Source organism: Eptesicus fuscus, chromosome 4 (assembly GCF_027574615.1).
Source record: "Eptesicus fuscus isolate TK198812 chromosome 4, DD_ASM_mEF_20220401, whole genome shotgun sequence".
NCBI classification, from domain to species: domain Eukaryota; kingdom Metazoa; phylum Chordata; class Mammalia; order Chiroptera; family Vespertilionidae; genus Eptesicus; species Eptesicus fuscus.
The window spans coordinates 56,997,065-57,017,287 of record NC_072476.1 but is presented as its reverse complement, the minus strand read 5'-3'; the positions used below and the strand labels follow the sequence as shown (position 1 = coordinate 57,017,287).

The 20,223-nt window shown below is 38.7% G+C and overlaps 1 long non-coding RNA gene across 1 annotated transcript in view; it reads right to left on the bottom strand.

The window, feature by feature from the left end:
* LOC114232614 (uncharacterized) overlaps positions 1-20,223 on the bottom strand; it is a 57,928-nt gene that overhangs the window by 11,311 nt on the left and 26,394 nt on the right. The window contains exon 4 of the long non-coding RNA XR_003618700.2: positions 16,233-16,402. This is a non-coding gene — a long non-coding RNA (uncharacterized LOC114232614). The remainder of the gene's footprint in view (positions 1-16,232; positions 16,403-20,223) is intronic.

Sequence of the window (20,223 nt, the reverse complement as noted above, 5' to 3'; positions counted from 1 at the left end):
CTTTATTTATATAGATATGAAAACACAAATTGTACAGATTGCGCTAATATTTTGTTGTGTGGTGTGTTTTTTTCCCTTAATACTCAATGGGCCTAACGGTATTTTACCAACCTATCACCAAGAATAAAATCTATGGACATGGATGGTTGTTTACATTAATATTTCAGGCAATTACACATGTAGATGCTACACTTATAAGCTTGCCTATCAAACTTAATTTTACTCAGTGGAGTAACTAAGGATCACAAACACTCTTTTTTCACTTGGATAGCTATCTTAGATAATTCCACACTTCCACATGGAATGAGAAAGTATTTGATAAACCTGTGGCACTAAATATAAATAGATTTTTTTGTCTAAAAACTATACACCAAGCATCGGAGTAACTCTTGGTATCGGTCCCTTTCATTTCTTGCATTTTTCTTCATATTAAAGCTCATAGCTCCCATGCTCCCCTAATCCTCCTACTATTCATGACAGTAAACATGATAATAGGTTGGGAGTACTTTGTAGAGTACTATTCTGTTAGAGGAAGAACTGAAAAACATATTAATTTAAACACAAAAGAACATTGGACCGGGTGTTGAAAAACTTTCTTCAAGAGCTCATTCTGCCCTGAACTGACTAAGGAAATTGGGGCTGCTTACATAAGCGGAATGTTCACTTTTTTAATCTTAAAAATGTGGAATTTTAATCTTTGAAACTGTGGAATTTGGATTATTGTAGTTCCTTGTGGCCCCAACATTCTAAGATACTAATATTTTTATATTACCAAATTATAGGCACTGTGTAAGTAAAAAGTATTTTCTCAAAATGTGTTTGCTGAAATAAGGCTTAACTATGCCATGTTAACCGGTAACATATATTATTCATTAATAAGACACACTTATCTTAACTCTGTTCCCACTTCTCCACCATGTTCATTACAGCATGGCCCAAAGGACGCCCAGGGCTCAATATGAAGTGGAGCCCACCTGGTCAAGACCTTACATTCTGAATATCCCACCTAACGTCGTTCCTTTCTGTTTTGAATCCCTCTAACAACTTGTTTAGTACTTTGAATTCTAATTTTCTAAGGATATATTTTCCACAAGTAGAACTGATTCTTATAAAAATACAGGGAAAATATTATTTGTTTCTTTTGAAATAACATTTTAAGATTCAATATTTTAAAATGGTATATTAACAAATCATTTTACAACTTGATTTAGAAATTTAAAGTAGCAGGGGACTGTTTTGGGGGTGTCAGGACCAGGGGGATTTGCCTGCATCGTCCAATGAACAACTATCACCTGTGACTCTGAAACACAACTTGGGCTGGCTCTAAATATTGAGTCTGAAAGATAATACAGTAGTTCACCGGATATCTTGAATTGCTGAGAGCCATAGGCTTAATGAGACTATCTCCCTCATCTCACATGTCTCTTTCAGTGTAGTATCAATGTGGTAGGGACCCTTTCTTCCCCAAGCGATAGGATGTACAGGTGGCCCATATAATATTTTACAGCCACTCCTGATCCTTTCCAGGAAGGTCAAAATGAATTTTTAAAAAAGAGTTTGGGATCAAGAGACCAAACTAACTGCAGGCAAATAGTAGAAATTGGGGGTAGCCATGTTATAAATATAACCTGCTTATCTTCCAGAATAGAAGAGCATGGGGTGATAGATGGACAGCCAGAGTGTGAACAGGACCACTTGGCTGTTCATCAGCAAGTGAGTGAGTTAGACCTGAGACAAAGAGTTACAGGAGGCCATGGCCTTCTGCAAATTGCTGAAGATGAAAGAAAGAGATCTGCATGGATTTTTTGGGGGGGGAAATTTAGTTAGATATGTAAAAAAAGACGAAATGACATAATAGTGTTGGGAAAAATATATAACTTTTCTCCACGCAACTCTAAAGATGTGTCATCAAACACATGACTCTTAATCCACCAAAAATAAGCTGGAAATAAATAATTTCAGCAAGGAAAATAGGATTACTGAATTTAAAATAGCTATCAGGAAATTGTTTTTGTTATCTCCAAACTAAATGCTGAGTGACACAAACGTAGAGTGAATGAAAAGATATTAAGTGTGCAATCAAATGGAAATGCTATAGTTTCGCAGAGGATTCTTGTTGGCATTTCTCTTCCCCAACCTGCATTTGATCAACTGGAATTGTGTTGTTTTTTTAAATAATGTATTGCAATGAATGCCCTCCTGCACATAATCAAGGTCCCCATCATCTTCCTTACTTTCACCTTTCTTATTTCATGCAGAGCACACCCATGTGGTCTGCTTAATAGTAGTACCCATCTCATTCTTCCACTGGTCTTTTCTAATCACAGTCCTCACTCTTTATGAGTAAGAGGCCATAATATTCCCATTTCCTCAACTGTCGTCTTCATCAAGCAAGGCACAACCCCTTGACATTTTTGAAGCCTTTTTTTCTTAAAATTCCAAAAGGCAAAAAAAAAAAAAGTAAATTAGGAGTTATAACAAATCTTTAAAATCCTAGTAGTAGTCTGTGGCCTCCATGTAAATGGGAATGGGGAGGTGGGCCAAGGGGAATGACACTACTGAAGCTGGTACAGCACATCTGGTGGCCTCATGGCATTAGTCACTAACTGTCTGAGGCCTTAAAATAATTCACAATTTAAAAGCAATGTCTTCATTGAATGAACTTTGTGAAAAGTTGAATAGGATTGATTAATAAAATTCTGATGTATAATCTTTCAAATTAGTTAATTGAATGTGTGGGGTTGATTACCCATACATATAAGCATTTGGTTAGAAAAACAAGTCACACCCTACAGGCTTCAGGATTCTACCCACTACCTATTTCTAGGATGGTGGAAAGACTTTCCTGACATGCCCCAGAACAAAATCTAGGCAGTACCAGAGCCTGGATTTGTCTTTATAGCAGCTGTGAAAAGAATGGATATTCACATTTAACCTTTCTGGACCCTGAATTCTGGTTGCAATTTTACAACCAGATTTGCTCATCTGTAATGCAATCATCTTTGACCCAAGCATTTCTCAGCCTTCTCACTTCCCTCTGCACCAACTTTATTTACCAATTATCTCATCTTCCTGCAGTTACTGAGTCACAGCTTCTCACATTTAACAGCCTGACACATAATTTGGGAAGTTAGAAATAATTAGGACAACTCTAGAGGCCAGGTTTTAGAATTTATGGTTATTTTAGACAGCTTGTAACAAGTCTGTAAAATTTGAGAATACCTAGTTGAGACTGAATCAAAATCAGCAAAAAGCAAAAAATATATGCCTCTTAGCAATGATAGCTTAATTCAAGTCCTACAGTATTTGATATCATTACAATTAAAATGACTTCCATTGTTATTAGTATAGGGGCTTATAATCAAAATTAGTTAATTTCATCAATTAAGGAATATCTTGTCCTACTTTTTTTTAAGGGAAAAGCTAAATATTTGTGAAATCTCCAAGATAGCATTCTATGCTAGATTTCTCCAGAGCCAGATTGCCGTGTGTGAATATTGACTCCATATTTTACTAGCTGAGCAACTTTAGTTCATTATCTAATCTGTACATTCTTTGCATTCCTTGTCTGTAAAATGGGAATAATAAGAGTGTTTACAATACAAATTTTCCAGGGGGTTGGAAGAGTTAATATGTATAGAGAATTAGAAGAATACTTGGTTCATACCATACATTCAATAAATATTAGTATCAGTGTCAGTATTTGGAAACAGACAGTACTGTATTTTCATACTTGAAATGGCAAAATAATGTAAGAAGCTGGTAAATGAAAGGAATTCTGTTATCAGTATGAATGAGTTTAGAAAATCGTGTATGTAAATGTCTAATCCATAGAAATAGCTAAAACATATAGCCTGGGATTTAACAAATGGCAGGCATGTTATTGTTCAGGAAGTCAGCATTTTGCAAATATGTAAACTCAATTTCTCTGTATGTAAGACATTTTGACTTCCATATTATCTAATCATCCAAAAGAAAGCTGATGAGTTTTCAGTCCAATGCCTGTCTACTTTTTAAACAATAAATAGGAACTGGTGGTCTCTCTATCATCCCTTTTCAACTGTCTTGTCCTGTCTTCTATTCTTCCTGAAATGAATTTCCACAGCAAAGTGTAACCTCTGCTTGGGCAGCAAGGCTCTCACATTTTGGACCTTTAATACTCTTAGAAATTATCAGGGACTCCAAAGAATTTTTGTTGGTATCTGTCCTATATATTAAAAGGCTAATATGCAAATCAACCAAAAGGCAGAACAACTGGTTGCTATGATGCGCATTGACCACCAGAGGGCAGATGCTCAATGCAGGAGCTGCCCCCTGATGGTCAGTGCTCTCCCACAGGGGGAGCACCGCTCAGCCAGAAGCAGGGCTCATGGATGGAGAGCACAGCAGCAGTAGCGGGAGCCTCTCCCACCTCCGGGTCAGTGCTAAGGACCCTTTGGGGGATGTCCGCCTGACAGCGGCAGGCAGATATCCCCCGAGAGGTCCTGGACTGTGAGAAGGTCCAGACAGGGCTGAAGGACAGCCCCCTAGCCCCCCACCCCCACTGCACGAATGTCGTGCACTGGGCCTCTAATATCTATAAAAGCCTAAGTGACCGGACGACCAGCCGGCAGCTATGACACACACTGACCTCCAGGGGGCAGATGCTCAATGCAGGAGCTGCCCCCTGATGGTCAGTGTACTCCCACAGCAGGAGCACCTCTCAGCCAGAAGCCAGGCTCACAGCTGGCAAGCGCAGCTGTGGCAGTGCAAGCCTCTCCCACCTCTGCGGCAGCGCTACTGAGTCACAGCAGTGGCAGGCACAGTGGGGCCAGGATAATCGGGAGTGGCGCTGCAACTGGCCCCAGCTCGGGCTCCTCCCCGGCCGCCTGCCGCTTCACACACTGCTATATCTCTTGGGGCTATATCTCTTGGGGGATGTCAGACTGGATTGCCCTGAAACTGACAGTCTGACATTCCCTGAGGGGTCACGGATTGCAAGAGGGCGCAGGCCAGGCTGAGGGACCCCACCGGTGCACGAATCCATGCACCAGGCCTCTAGTGGATTATATCTATCAATATTTACTATCATTTAAATTAAATTGAGAAATAAAAAAATGTGTTTATTCTTTATTTAAAGATAACCATAATAAGCCCATTACATATTACTACTGGGTGGGGCAAAAGAAGGTTTAAAGCTGTTCGTGGGAAAAATTATACAGTAATTAATCCTATATAATAAAAGAGAAACATGTACCTCCGCTACGCTCACCAGCCAATCAGGAGTGAGTATGCAAATTAACCTGACAAAGATGGCAGGATAATTTGCATACACAGGCGCCAGGCAGAGAGCAGAGCGGGAGAGCTGGCAGTTTGGAGGACTTGGCAGAGCAGGAGGCCGTGGGATGGGAGACAGAACAGGAAGGGAAAACTCAGAGTGCAGGGAGTACCAGGAATGCTGGGAATCGTAGTTCTGGTGGCAGACGGATCTCCTAGACCAGTGGTCCGCAAACTCATTAGTCAACAGAGCCAAATATCAACAGTACAACGATTGAAATTTCTTTTGAGAGCCAAATTTTTTAAACTTAAACTTCTTCTAACGCCACTTCTTCAAAATAGACTCACCCAGGCCATGGTATTTTGTGGAAGAGCCACACTCAAGGGGACAAAGAGCTGCATGTGGCTCACAAGCCGCAGTTTGCTGACCACGGTCCTAGACACTAGAGCAAAGTGAGCCTGGAGCAAGTTACTGTTGCAGTGGGGGATGGAGATGCAAAGGTGAGAGTAATAAGTGAAATCCGAGTGTCTAGGAAAAATTAAAGGGAAGATATCCTAAAACTTCCAGGAAATCTCCACCAATAAAGCAAAGCAAAAAAAAAAGCCTCTATTATTTTGTGAGCAACAAACCAAACTAGGTTGGGATCTCAGACAATTCACTCATATGATTGCAAAGACAGACAGAAACTCCCGGATTGGAGAGGGCTCCCCTGAGGGCTCCCAGATTGGAAAGGATGCAGGTCAGGCTGAGGTACCCACCCACCCCCATGCACAAATCTTCGTGCACCGGGCCCCTAGTATATAATAATACAAGAGTAAACTCCTTTGCATACTCACAACTGTAAAACTATCTTTGCCCCCACCCATATATATAGCATATTTTTATTAAAAATAACTATATTTCCAAAGCAAAACTATGTAGTGAGAAATATGTTTCTAGTCTGTTAAACAGAAAGAAGACAGCTGGATTCTCCTATCTGTTTTATGCATTCATTATGTTACAACATCAATAGCTATATAGCCTCTGAAAAACTCCAGGGTACACTTGTGTGAATATAAACAGGGCAAATAATATCTTAGTACTATAATGAACTCACAGATCACCTGAAAATGTTTTATGAATCTCTAAGGTCCCCTGAACTCCACTTTAAAAACCGCAGTTCTTTCCCTGGCCTGTGGGGCTCAGTGGTAGATCATTGACTTGTGCACCTAAGGATCATGGGTTGGATTCCTGGTCAAGGACAAGTATGTACTGGGTTGCAGGTTCATTCCCTGCCCAGGTCAGGACACTCACAGGAGGCAACCAATCAATGTGTCTTTCTCACATTGATGTTTTTTCTCTCCTTTCTCTCCCACTCCCTCCCTTCCACTCTCTCTAAAAAAAATAAAAAAATAAATGGAAAAAATATCTTCAGGTGAAGATTAACACACACACACACACACACACACACACAAAACAACAACAAAAAACACAGTCCTTGAGAATTCATTCAATATCTACCAAATATTTACTATGCAGTGCTGTATACTGTGGGCTTTACAAGAAAAAAATGAGATATACCAAACCTCTTTTAAATAGTTATATCCTGGCTAAATATACATATTGAAAGCAAACAACATTTTAAAGCCATGTTTTTTCTTCTTTCCTGCACTGCACTATGCTAATAAGTTAAATAGATTATATACCATAAAATTAGGTATAAACACATAATAATTCAGAAAAAGAACTTGAATTTGGCCCAGATTAATTAATAAGACATAAATGAGAATTAAATATCATGAAGGAGATTTCAAACAGGTGGCATAAATTGGTATATTCGGGGTACTTTTAAGAGAACCAAATGGTTGGAGAGGAAAATGTAGATAGAAGTGAAAGGTAAGATTAGATTGGCACTTAACTGTGGAAAGATTTGAATTTTACAATGAGGATATGTGGGTCTTTTTATGTAAGTAATAGGAATCAAAAAATACTTTTGAGCAATGGAGTAACATGAAGAAATGGATGGTGTAGATAAGAAAGAGAATTGGAAAGTGGTAGAACAATTTGGAAAGAGACGGGATAATGTAGGCACTGCACACTCATTGATAAACATTTTAAGGAATTTTAGATTTAATGGAATAAACCTAGATTATATATTCCCCTATCAACTCACTCTTCTTTATCAGCCTCACTGACCAAGCCCTCTCTGACCCTACCAAGTCAATAAATACTGGAAAGCGATTATCACAAATATCCACATAAATTCTGAATGGCAACAGCTTGCAGAATCCATATACTGCCTCATAATTCGGTCCTCAGTGTTTTGTCATTGTCCAGAAAACCCATAGCAAATTATGGCTTTCGTCCTTACCAGGAAACATTTTCTGAGCCAGCCAGTCTTTTGGGGGCTTGCAATGTCATCGGCTATAATTGGCACCACCTGCTGGCTTCTAGGGCATGCACACTATCATTAAGGAAAATCTAGGTGACCATTATGGTTTCCATGGCAGCCAATACATTTTGAATCCAAAGAACAAATGGGAAATGGGGAATTAATGTGAGCAGTCATCACTTTGGTCTATGTTCTGTGATCTTTTCAGTAACAAAATTATTATTGTTTTGATTATTATTAGCTATCACTTATTGAATGCTTACTGTGGGTCAGCTATTTTCCTAAGCAAAGAAAACCAGAACTATCTTTTTCTCTTTTAAAATGTTTTTCCAGACTTAGTGCCTTGTGAGGGTTTATTTTTAATAGACATACATATATTCCATTAGTTGTAACTCAATACATGCTACTCCTAACTGCAAGAGAATCTGGAAAAGTACATTTTCTAGTCTTTCAGCTTTTTTAGTAGAGAAGATCAGGGAATAGGTGGCTGTGAAGGACCAATCACAGAGTCTGTCATAGCACTCACTGTGGGGCAGCGTTATGACTTTCATGGGCCTCAGTACTTTTGCTTTTGTGGATTTCTTCTATTAAAAAATAAAATATTAAATATATGCACATAAATATACATGTATGTGTATAGAATTCTATTTTGTGACTATGTGGGTATAAAGATGAAAATATTTATATTAATATTAATATGTATGTAAAATAATTTCAACCTAAAGCTTACTTTCTTTCTTGACATTAAAGAAATTACAATTTTTTGCAGCTCCTAAAAGCATTGTCGGTCATAAACCCACCTCTACTTAATGTTGGATGTGCATGTATGGCCCCCAGGCTCCAATCTCTTCCTCCTTCTCCTCTATCAACTCCACTACTTACCTTGACCCATATTCCTGCTTTCCCCCTAGCAGAGATGGTTTACCTCCAACTGTGGACTTGATATCTAGCTTTGGTCTAGGAATAATTCAGTCCTGTCTAAAAGGAACCCTTGCTCAATAATCAGATGTTTTTCTCCTTGCCCCATTCATTTCAATACTAGTTCCATTTCTGGTAGTTAGTTTCATATTCCTTAGAAAAATCTCTGATCCTGGGCCCAGATACAACTCTGTTATGATTATTGGGTGATGCTTTGTTTCAATGAACCATAGCCCCAGTCTTTCCGATTAGAACCTGTTTTGCTCTTTCTGTTCCCTCTATTAACAAACTTGACTCTCCTGTCCCTGCACCCATGACCTCTGTTAGTAGACTTTTATTATTTTCATATCTGCCCAACCACGTTTCCAAATATTGCCTAAATCCAGATTTTTCTGCTTATCCACTTGTTTGAAAAACTGCTAAATGAAAAAGTATATTGGTTACTTTGGTTTAAATTTCAGAAAATAATTTATTGGCTAAAGTGAAGGGGTGGATTTCACATTCGGTTAGCTAGTTCCAGGGACCTAAAGAATTTTATCTACATACCGCCTTTCTTTATTTTTTTAATATATTTTTATTGATTTCAGAGAGGAAGGGAGAGGGAGAGAGAGATAGAAACATCAATGATGAGAGAGAATCATTGATTGGCTGCCCCACACTCAGGATTGAGCCCACAACCCAGGCATGTACCCTAACCAGGAAATGAACTGTGACCTCCAGGTTCATAGGTCGATGCTCAATCACTGAGCCGTGCTGCCAGGCCATACTGCCTTTCTTTTTGGCCCTTGGCTTTGTCTCTTCTGTGTTGATTTTATTCTAAGGCAGGCTCTTTCCACAAATTACCAAGGATTTATAATCCACCAATGTAGCAAACGAGGCAAAAAAATTCATACCAAAATCCAGGGCACTTGCATTTGCTGACCAGGGTCCCAGCGCCATCCCTAAATCAGTCAGCATCTTGATGTGTGTGTAGCACTTACAGTGTCCAAGCCTGGGTCTCAAGCCCACTCTTGGAGGCAGGATAAAGGTAGGCTCCCTGCAACTTCATCGATTGGGTGTGTGGATGAAATGGTTCCAGAAAGGAATATCTGGGAGATGCAGTTACCAGTAGAAAGAACTTTCATTAAGCAAACACATAAACTGAAAAATAGATGTTTATTCAGTTATTTATTCTTTTTTCACTTTTTACCTGGTTAGCAACCTATTGCTTAACACTGTATTCTACCTATCTGGTTAGATGTTCTTTTATAACTTGCAGGACTATCTACCTCTAGGATTTTCTCAGTCCTAGGGGAGCAGGTCCTGTTCTCTTCAAGTCTCTACCATACCATCATGATCTTACTCTGGTTTTATTATGAGATAGAAAACCTGTAAATCTTCCTATTGTTTATCATTGAAGAAACCATCTGTAGGAATGCCACACATTCGTGGCATGATCCGCATGGTAATCCTGGTCAATAACCAGTGAGAGATTACAAGCATTTATTATGAATGATAGAGATCAGTGTGAAAACCAGATAGTAAACACTTTGTGGGAAAGATAAAGCTTATCTCTGGCACCAACCATCAGAATCCACGCAGGATGGCAGCCAGTGAGCACAATTTCTGTAACTTTGAAAGCTAAGTTATAAAAGAGATGGGGGCGGCGGGGAGGCGCACCATAACTTAAGTGATGACATTTTTCAATAAGTAGAACATCAAAAATTAAACTGGAGTCATATATGTGATATATTTATAGAAGTTATAGTGCAACCATGGAATTTTTTACGAATCAGTTATTACTTTTTATACAATATATTGGGCTTATTTTTTATCCTGCAACCAAGTCTGGGGTTCATGACTCAAGAGTCATACCAATGGTTTTACGTGGCTATACGACATGCCCTCCACCTTTAAGGTACACAGAGGAATTGGCCAAGCTGTTTCAGAGATAGTCTCAACAAGGAAAGTAGGAGCACAGTGCTTCTCCCTCAGAGGATTTACAGGTCAAAGATGAGTAGCAGATCAGCCCCAGTCATACACATATTGCACAGAAATGTATTCTTAAAGACATAAGTAAAATTAATAATATCAGTGTCTATGAAAAGGAAAACCTCTTTCTGCATATGCATCTTCTCTCACACACGTCATCAGGCAGAAAGAAACATAAAGGAAGAAAAAACAAGTAAAGCACCAAGACATCAATGCACTCCATATTTTTAAATTAGACAAAGCCCTAGTAATAACAATTGAGGAAAAGCTAACAGCTGATGCCTGGAGTATTGATTCCAATAATAGTATGTTCATTTTTAAGAGAGCATTGAATACTTTCCATCATTAACAAATAAAGCTTAAAGTCAGGAAATGTAATAATTTTACTGTCCGCTTATACACTATGATTGTGTATTGTAAATTCAGGCTTACAGCCCAAATTTGCCATGAATTTGAATTTCAGTCACCCCAAAATCGTTTCATTAAACATACTAATTTTCAAATATATGAGGTGACTCAGAGCTAACATTAATGAATGTCTATTTATAAAATACTTGTAAATGTTTTGGTACTTTGGAAGAACTACACATCAAAACATACAAAAACTACCTACAAATTTGAAATGCATAGCTTACAATGACCATGTAACATTTATTCATGATTCATCTGGTTATGAGTGAGAGGTTTGCAGATGTTATGGTATTTATGGAAATTTGCTCTGGACAATTGAAGAAATATTTCTTGGGCTTTGTTTGTGATCCCAAGTTACAAATTAAAATGCTTTCCATATTATCTGTTCTATTGCCCTTTATTGTTTTCTGACCATAGCCAACGTTTGGACAGGAGAGGGGCTAGTCTAGGACTTTCATCTTAGACAATAAGTCTGATCCTCACAATAACCTTATGACGTAGGGCTGTGTTCCAATTTTACCGATGAGGTAACTGAGTTTTAGAGAGGATAAATACCTCGACCTCGGTTAACACAGTCCTAAGTGGCAGAAGCGAGTTGAACTCCAAGTTTGAATTTGTGTGCTTAACCATGCTTTTATGGTATCTCATTACGGCCTTGAATCCACCCGTGCCCTGAAAGCTGTTCATCAAATTTGGTAACTACTGAGCAAGACCTTAAGGGAATATCACATAACACAAGTCCATTTTGATAAGAAGATGAAGTAAAAGGGATGAGGTCCAGTCTACAACGGAGAGGCAGTTCCAGGGTCCTGCTCTATTCTGGGCTTCCGGCTTCCACAATACCTCAATTTTCAGGGACAAAGACAGAGGGACAGAGGAAAAAAAGGCGATATACATAGGGATGATAAAAGTGGAGGGCACACTGATGATATCTTCACCTCCTTAATTTTTTTTCCTTTTTATTCCTTCATTGCTTAATCAAATAAACAAAGACTTATGTTCCTACCATGCTCCAGGCACCTGACCTCCTAAAATCATACTGTAGTAAGAAAGACAGGCCTGTAAAAAGATACTTGTAATAGAGTGATAAATTACACACACACACACACACACACACACACACACACACACACACACATCTTGGATAAAAAGAAGAAGTACTGTATATACTTGGCACTGTGGGAGTTCAAAAAAAGAAGTGGTTAAATCTTAAGCAGTTAAGGAAACTTCTAACAGGAGATGATAAAGAGGAAAAGTTGAAACGAATCTGCACAGAGTTAAATGAACATGAGCCAGCATGGTGTATTTGGGAACCATTATCCGTTTATTATATCTGGAGTGCAGAGTAGGTTTGGCCTGGTGGCAAGAAATGAATTTGGAAGCATGGAAGACCTTGAGTGTCCCTAAAATGACTTTAGACTTTATCCTATAAACACTGAGGATCTGTTGAATGGTTTTAAACAGTGACATAATAGGATACATTTTGCACATTGAAAATCATTTTAACAGAAGAAGCATTTGAGGGAGAGAGACCAATTAATTTGTTGTGGTAATCATAGTATGGGATAATAAGAAATAAAATTAAAATAGCACAACATGGGCGGGGTGCGAGGGAGAGTGGTCATATATGCCAATGAGGTGAAAGAGAATTGCAAAGAGATAGATTGGATATTGAGAGTGTGGTAAATTAATAAGTCTAGTATAATTTTTAAGAATTAGGGTTAGAAAACTGTGGGCACAGTGAGGGCCTTAACCGTAATAATAGAGAGGTTACCTTTCTAGTTCTGGACAAATACAATAACTTGGTAATTGAAATAAAATACAATCAACCTTAATCATCCTTTGTATCTTGGCAGAAGTGCACATTCCAAAGAAAATAAAAGAATAATAAATTCACAGTGATAATAAAATTTACTTTATAATACATAAAGCCCCATTTTATATCAGAAACAAGATATTATATGTCCTATACTGATTTTTAGACCATCGTTACCCGACTTATGATGGTTCAACTTTGATTTTTCAACTTTACAATGGTGCTAAAACAATAGCATTCAGTAGAAACCATACTTCAGATTTTGAATTTTGATCTTTTCTCAGGCTAGAGCCGTAGTTGGCAAACTGCGGCTCGCGAGCCACATGCGGCTCTTTGGCCCCTTGAGTGTGGCTCTTCCACAAAATACCATGGCCTGGGCGAGTCTATTTTGAAGAAGTGGCATTAGAAGAAGTTTAAGTTTAAAAAATTTGGCTCTCAAAAGAAATTTCAGTCGTTGTACTGTTGATATTTGGTTGTGTTGACTAATGAGTTTGCCGACCACTGGGCTAGGGAAATGTGCTGTGATACTCTTGTGATCCTGGCAATGGCAGAGAGCTGCAGCTCCCAGTCAGACACATGATCAGGAGGATAAACAGCTGACACTCCGCAGTGTACTGTGCTGTCAGAGTGTCAGCTGTTTTTTTTGTGTGTGTTTGTTTTTTTTTTGATATTGTATTTGGAACATGTTTAAGGTGGGCTAGACTATGTTATGATGTTTGATAGGTTAGGTATATTAAATGCATTTTCGACTTACAATATTTTTAAATCATGATGGGTTATCTGGGTTTAATCCCATCTTAATTCCAGGAACATTTCTACTAGGGAAAATAAGAATAGCCATCTTGCATTGCTCTAAGGATTAGCCATGTTGTGTGTAATAAAATGCTTAGTTATTATAAAGTGTATTATAAAAACCATGCATCATGAGGATATCATAATGCCAGATGACATCTGGAACATTAGTGGGGAGAAGAATATTCACCTGTTTATGTTCATTTTGTAATAGACATGGCTGAGACTGAGGCACTGGAATATAAGTTTCATGAAGAGACAGAAACTTTGTCTGTCTTATTCATCAATGTGCCCAGGACATTCCAGGTAAGTAATAGATGCTCTATCCATTTCTGAACTGAACACACGCTAGTCCCTAGAAGAGGTACATACATTATGACTTCCTAGCATTCTTCTTGTTCTTTGTTTCCTTTGATTCAATGTTGAATGTAAGTACTAAATCTCAGAAAAACAAGATAAACTTCAAAAACATAATTTTGTAAACTTCTTATTATCATGTCATAACCTAACATTCATATTTAAAATGCATAAATTGCATTTAATAAATTTTGAAAGTGTTTTAAAATAGTGAAGAAAACATGTCTAATAAATATTTAATCTATGTGAAAACAATTACAAGAAAAACTTCTCTATAAAACAAACTCATGCCAAATTGAGAACAGATTTGTTGTGGTGGGAAGTGTAATATAATGTACCAAGTAGGTTTTGTACTTTGCATCATTTTGTTGCAAAATAATTCAAGCAAAATTGTTGCCTGAACTTCTACTCCCACAACATGAGGATGATTTAGAATCCTTTCGTCAGGACTTGAGCCCAGTTCATCTACACTAAATAAGGACATCTTCATGTAGCTGCAACCTAATTCCTCATCCTTAATGCCCAAAATATTATTGATTATTTTTATGTTTCAAAATTCTGTGGCCACAAAGGGAATTTAGCTACATATGAGGACATGGCTATAGCATGGCCAATAGATATCCATAAGTTTCTGATATGCAAGAACTGTTTTCCTGTTTGTACTCCCATGCTTTGAACATTGTTTGAAATATACCTATGTTCAATACATCAATGAAGAATAAATTAGGCAAGAGTAAATTAAGTAAATCCTATGCAATGATTGTTAATGGTTGCTGAAAAATTGGATCAAAAGCTGTTGAGACACTGTACAATATATCACAGTCCCCTTTACCTGTGGTTTTGCTTTCTGAGGTTTCAGTTACCCACAGTCAACAGTGGTCCAAAAATATTAAATAGAAAATTTCAGAAATAAACAATTCATACGTTTTAAATTACACGTCGTTCTGAGTAGCTGGATGAAATCTTGCACCATTCTCTTCAGTCCCACCCAAAACATGAATCATCCGTTTGTCCAGAGTATCCACATCATGTATGCTATCCATCTCTTAGTCACTAAGTAGCTGTCTTGGTTATCAGGTTGACTGTCGTGATATCTCAGTGCTTGTGTTCAAGTAACCCTTTTAATAGCCTAGTGCTACAATGCCTATGTCATTCACATCACTTTATCTCATCACATAGGCACTGTATCATCTCACAGCAGCACTAGAAGAAGGATGAATATAGTCCAGTGGACTAGAGTTCAGACCCAAGGCAGCAGCACTAATCAGCTGAGGAGAATTAGGTTGAGCTGTCAGGAAAATCCCAGAAAGGAGGAAGCCACCAAAAGGGAGAACAAAATCTGTATAAAAATGTTTGTTCAAATTATTGACTGACAGTTGAGCTGCTTATATATAAGACTAGAGGCCTGGTGCATGAAATTCGTGCACTTGGGGGGAGGCGGGGGGATCTCTCAGCCCGGCCTGTGCCCTCTCGCAGTCTGAGAGCCCTCAGGGGATGTCCGACTGACAGCGTAGGCCCGCTCCCCAGCAGTCAGACATCCTTAGAGCTGCCACAGAGGCGGGAGAGGCTCCCACCACTGCCACTGCATTCGCCAGCCGTGAGCCCAGCTCAGGGCTTCTGGCTGAGCAGTGTTTCCCCTGTGGGAGCACACTGACCACCAGGGGGCAGCTCCTACATTGAGCGTCTGGCCCCTGGTGGCCAGTGTGCATCATAGCGACCGATCATTCCACCGTTCGGTCAATTTGCATATTAGCATTTTATTATATAGGATAAGGCTCAGAACCTAGAAGAAAGCAATAGCTAAAAGTCAGCCACCCAGTTCAGGCCTCATAATTTGGTTTTAAGTCCTATCTAGTAGAAGAAGCTTGGTAACAGTCTCAGCCTTTCCATTAAAATCCCCAAAGGGCTACACCTTAGGAATGAATCCTCACTAAGGACATTGCCCCAGAACTAAGAACAAAACTAAAAGAAGCCCACACTACAGAGCAGAAAACCTGCCATCCACAGGTCGAGATGATCGCTCAGTAATTTAACTGCCCAGCAAAACAAAAGTCCAGATAGCAAAATCTGGAGTTGCTACAACATATCAATCATAATATCCAATAGTAAAATAATACAAGACATGTAAAGAAGCAAGAAAATCTGACCAATAATAAAGAGAAAAGAAACTTCACAACTGGCCCAGCTGCTTGAATTAGCAGGCAAAAACTTTAAAACATCTGTTACAAATATGTTAAAAGATTTGTAGGAAAAGATGACAGAATGGAGAATCTTGGCAGAGAACTGGAAAGAGTAAAAAAATTAAAAACTTATTTTTAAAAAGGAATTATTTAACTTACCAATCAATCAACCAATAAATAAATATATATAGCACATGCATCCGAGTGGCCATGTGTGGCTGCCATGCACAGGCAGGGCTGGGAAGAGAAGTTGCTGCTATTCTTCAGCCAGAGCAGCTCTGTTCCCCCTCTTCCTGCCTGGCAGGCCTGGTCTTGAACAGGACTCTACTCTGGAACAAATCCAAGCAGATAATAGCTTATGAGTTCCAGACCAGGCAGGTGGCTTTCATGCTTTCATAAGTGATTAAAATTAAATATTAACCATAGCACTGACAAATTATAACAATAGATTTTTACATCCTTATATTACTTTATATTTAGCAAAGGCTACCACATACATCTTCCCGATGTTCCTGGGGTCATGTTTAATATGAGTGCCATGGTCTCTATAAAATAACTGTGTCCCTCAGATATGAAGGTCTCAAATGATATTCATGTCTTTAGTGTCCTAAAAGGATTGCTAGACAATTAATTGGTAAAAAGCCCAACCTTCATTACAAAGACCAGCATTAGCTCTGAGCTTGGGGACCCTGAACATATGGGGGTACCAGGTGATATACTTACTTTGCAATTACCCAAAAGTGCATGGTTGAAAGGTAATTGGCAATCCCCCAGGCACTAGATGTTGATTTACTTCAGTTTCAACTGTAGAATATGGCCTATACCAGCTCTGATCTCAGAATGCATCATTGAAAGAATAAATCATTATAAACTGACCTATAAATGCCACATATCTGAATCTGAATTCTATAATTTTCCAGAATTTCTAAGATTGTCTCTAAAAAAAACATTAAAAATTATTAAATGCTTTATATCAAGCCAGTCTTTAAATTTCAATGTTTCATTTGCAAAAAAACAACAACATGCAGTTCACAACTTAATACCCCCAATGATGCCTTGCCTTGCCATTTAGAAGATGGGAGGGCATTCTGAGTTAGATTTTTAAAAAATTCATCCTTATTGTTGAAAGTATTACAGATATCCCCTTTTTCCCCCCATTGACCGCCTCCACCCACACTTGCTCTGTCCCAGGTCTTCGTGCATTATTGTCTGTGTCCATGGGTTATGCATATCCTATATAATAAAAGCTTAATATGCTATGTGTCTAGTCATCTGGTTGTCCATTCAACCAATCAAAGTGTAATCTACCTAATAAAAGAGTAACATGCTAATTGACCATACCTTCATGATGCCCACTAGCCAATCAGGAGTGAGTATGCAAATTAACCCAACAAAGGTGGCAGGTTAATTTGCATACACAGGTGCCAAGTGGCTGGGGGCAGGGCAGGATGCTTGCATCATTGCCATGGCCACGATGCATGCCTTCCGCACCACCCCAGCCGCTCTGGGCCTCTGGGCAGTGTGGGAAGGCAGAAAGGTGGCTCTGGGCCAGAGCAGAAAGGCGGCTCCGACCAGAGCAAAGGCGCTGCTGGCAGCCAGGGGAAGGAAGGCCCATTCTTGCACGAATCTTCATGCAGCAGGCTTCTAGTATGCTAATGATATGCTAAGGCCGCTCAACCGCTCGCTATGACATGCACTGACCACCAGGGGGCAGACAGTCGACCGGTCAACCAGTCGCTATGACGTGCACTGATCACCAGGGGGCAGACACTCTGACTGGTAAGTTAGCTTGCTGCTGGGATCTGGCCAATCAGGACTGAGCGAGATGGGCTAGACATGCCCTGGAGCTCTCCGGTGTCCCTCCCTAGCCCCCATTTTGCACCTGTGGGGTCTCTCGGCCTGGCCTGTGCCCTATAGCAATCCAAGACCCCTCAGGGGATGTCAGAGAGCCAGTTTCAGCCCGATCCATTGGCCAGGCTGAGGGACCTCACTGGTGCACGAATTCGTGCACCAGACCTCTAGTATACATATAAATTCTTTTGTTATTTTCTTCCTGCACTCCCCCCTCAACCCTTCCCTCTAAGATTCATCAGTCTTTTCCACACTTCCATGTCTCTGGATCTATTTTGTTTGTCAGTTTGTTTTATTAGATTCCACATATAAGTAAGTGCATATGATATTTATCTTTCTCTGACTGGCTTATTTCACTTAGCATAATACTCTCCAGGTTCTCATAACTTTGAGGCAGCATGGAGGGACCTGAGTTAGATTTTTGACAGCAAGTGAAAGGCAAAAAGTTATAGACTGATCAGGTAGTTTAGATTGAATCCAGAGGCAATCAAAATTAAATGTCCTCTTCCAAATAGCACTTAAATTCCTCACTGAAAGGCCCAGTTAGATCTCTTCATGACAGGTCAGTCCATAGGAACTCTGGGTTTATTTGGTCTATATTAAAATTATCAAGACGGTTGCGATGGTGCAAAAAAAAAAAAAGTATATTATGATTTCCCCCAAAACATATGACAAAAACAGGACATTTTGGCTATGTCCTCCTTATCAAGGGAAAGAGTCATACTTCTGGGTTGTTTATAAAACCATGAAATATGAATATCCTGAGAATATTTGTGAATAATAGTTTAAAATATTTTCTCTAAGTTGTCACTTGAAAAGAATTAATAAAAGTTATTCATCATTTCCTTGTAGGCTATATTCCAATTAAAAAATTTAATTTCAATATTCAAGCTCACAGAATAAATATTATACCCTTAAGTTCAATGTTGATGGAATCTGGAGAAAACCTGCTAACACTTTATCTAACCTCATAGCAGATTTACTGGCTTAAAATTCAGCATATAAAGCCATCTAAAACTTGCTATCTTTTTTAAAAAAATGTTTCATTTATTAAAAAGTTAATGCAAAATTCTGCTTAATGCTGACCCTGATATATAGAAATGTACAATTTATTGCTATGTTTACACAGTGCCAAATAAATTATTAATTTCATTTCTAAAAATTAGTCAGGAAATTTTATTAATTATCTCACTTGTCTTATATCTAGGATAAGATTTCATTCCTCTACCCTAATTAGTGTGAGCCTTACTGGAGAGCTCTAAATTAAATTATTTTCTAAAACAAAGAAAAGGGCAGAAAATCATTTCCCTTCAGCTTCTAAGGAAGTTATTGGCCCTTCAGGATGAACCTTGTGGTAGCCATAAATTTAATGTGCACTTAGGTCTAGAAGTTGCAAGCAGTCTCTCAAGTTACTCAAGATAGAATAGGCATTCTGTCAGAGTCAAAAACTACTGCCGTTAGAAACCCATTACGACTGCGGCTTAAGTGGCCATTTTTATCCAACTCTTCTGTTTGCCTTGCAAACTTCTACACTGGTCTGCAGGCAAGATGACAATATTTTTAAATCAAGGGACAGAAAATTTATCAGGTAATTTCAGAGCAGCAACAATTAACTGAATTAGTTTCCAAAATGAATGGCAAAAAAAAAGTACTGTGTTCTGAAACAGAGAAGTGATCTACAATATATAACAGTAAAATCATTTCTTTTGTTTTCTTTGTTCAAAGGTTCAATGCAGAAGTGTAGCATTCCCAAGTTTTCCTCTCACACAACAGTATAATACTTAAAAAATGTACGCCATGAAGGGGTGGTCTTTTCATGTTAGGAATGGCTCAGACGAATTACAACTGAGAAAAATAATACGCAATAAAAACCACATTAGAGAGTGACCAAAAGAGCATTGCCATAAAAAGATCCTGCTTTTTTGTATGACATTCGCAACTGGCTAGATATAGTTGATTGGTTCTCTTTGTAATAGACCAGATGTCAGTCAGGATGCATCTTTCATTCCACATCCTGTGCCCAGGTTGAAATGAGATGAGGCTTGTCTGCCCCAGGCTAGACAAAGAGTGACTGTGTAAGAGGTAAGGCAGGATCCACATAAACTAATGACCACAGAATGATTGTTCCTATCTCTTTGGGTCTGTGTTGTTTTCAAAAAGAAAAATATATAATTAGGTGGTAAAGGGGGAGGAGGAAAGATGTAAGATCTAAAAATGATCTCAGCTGCATTAAGTCATGTTTGAAGGGTTAAATCCAAGAAGGGATAGGCCACAGATCAGGCAGAGAACAGAAGGTAAG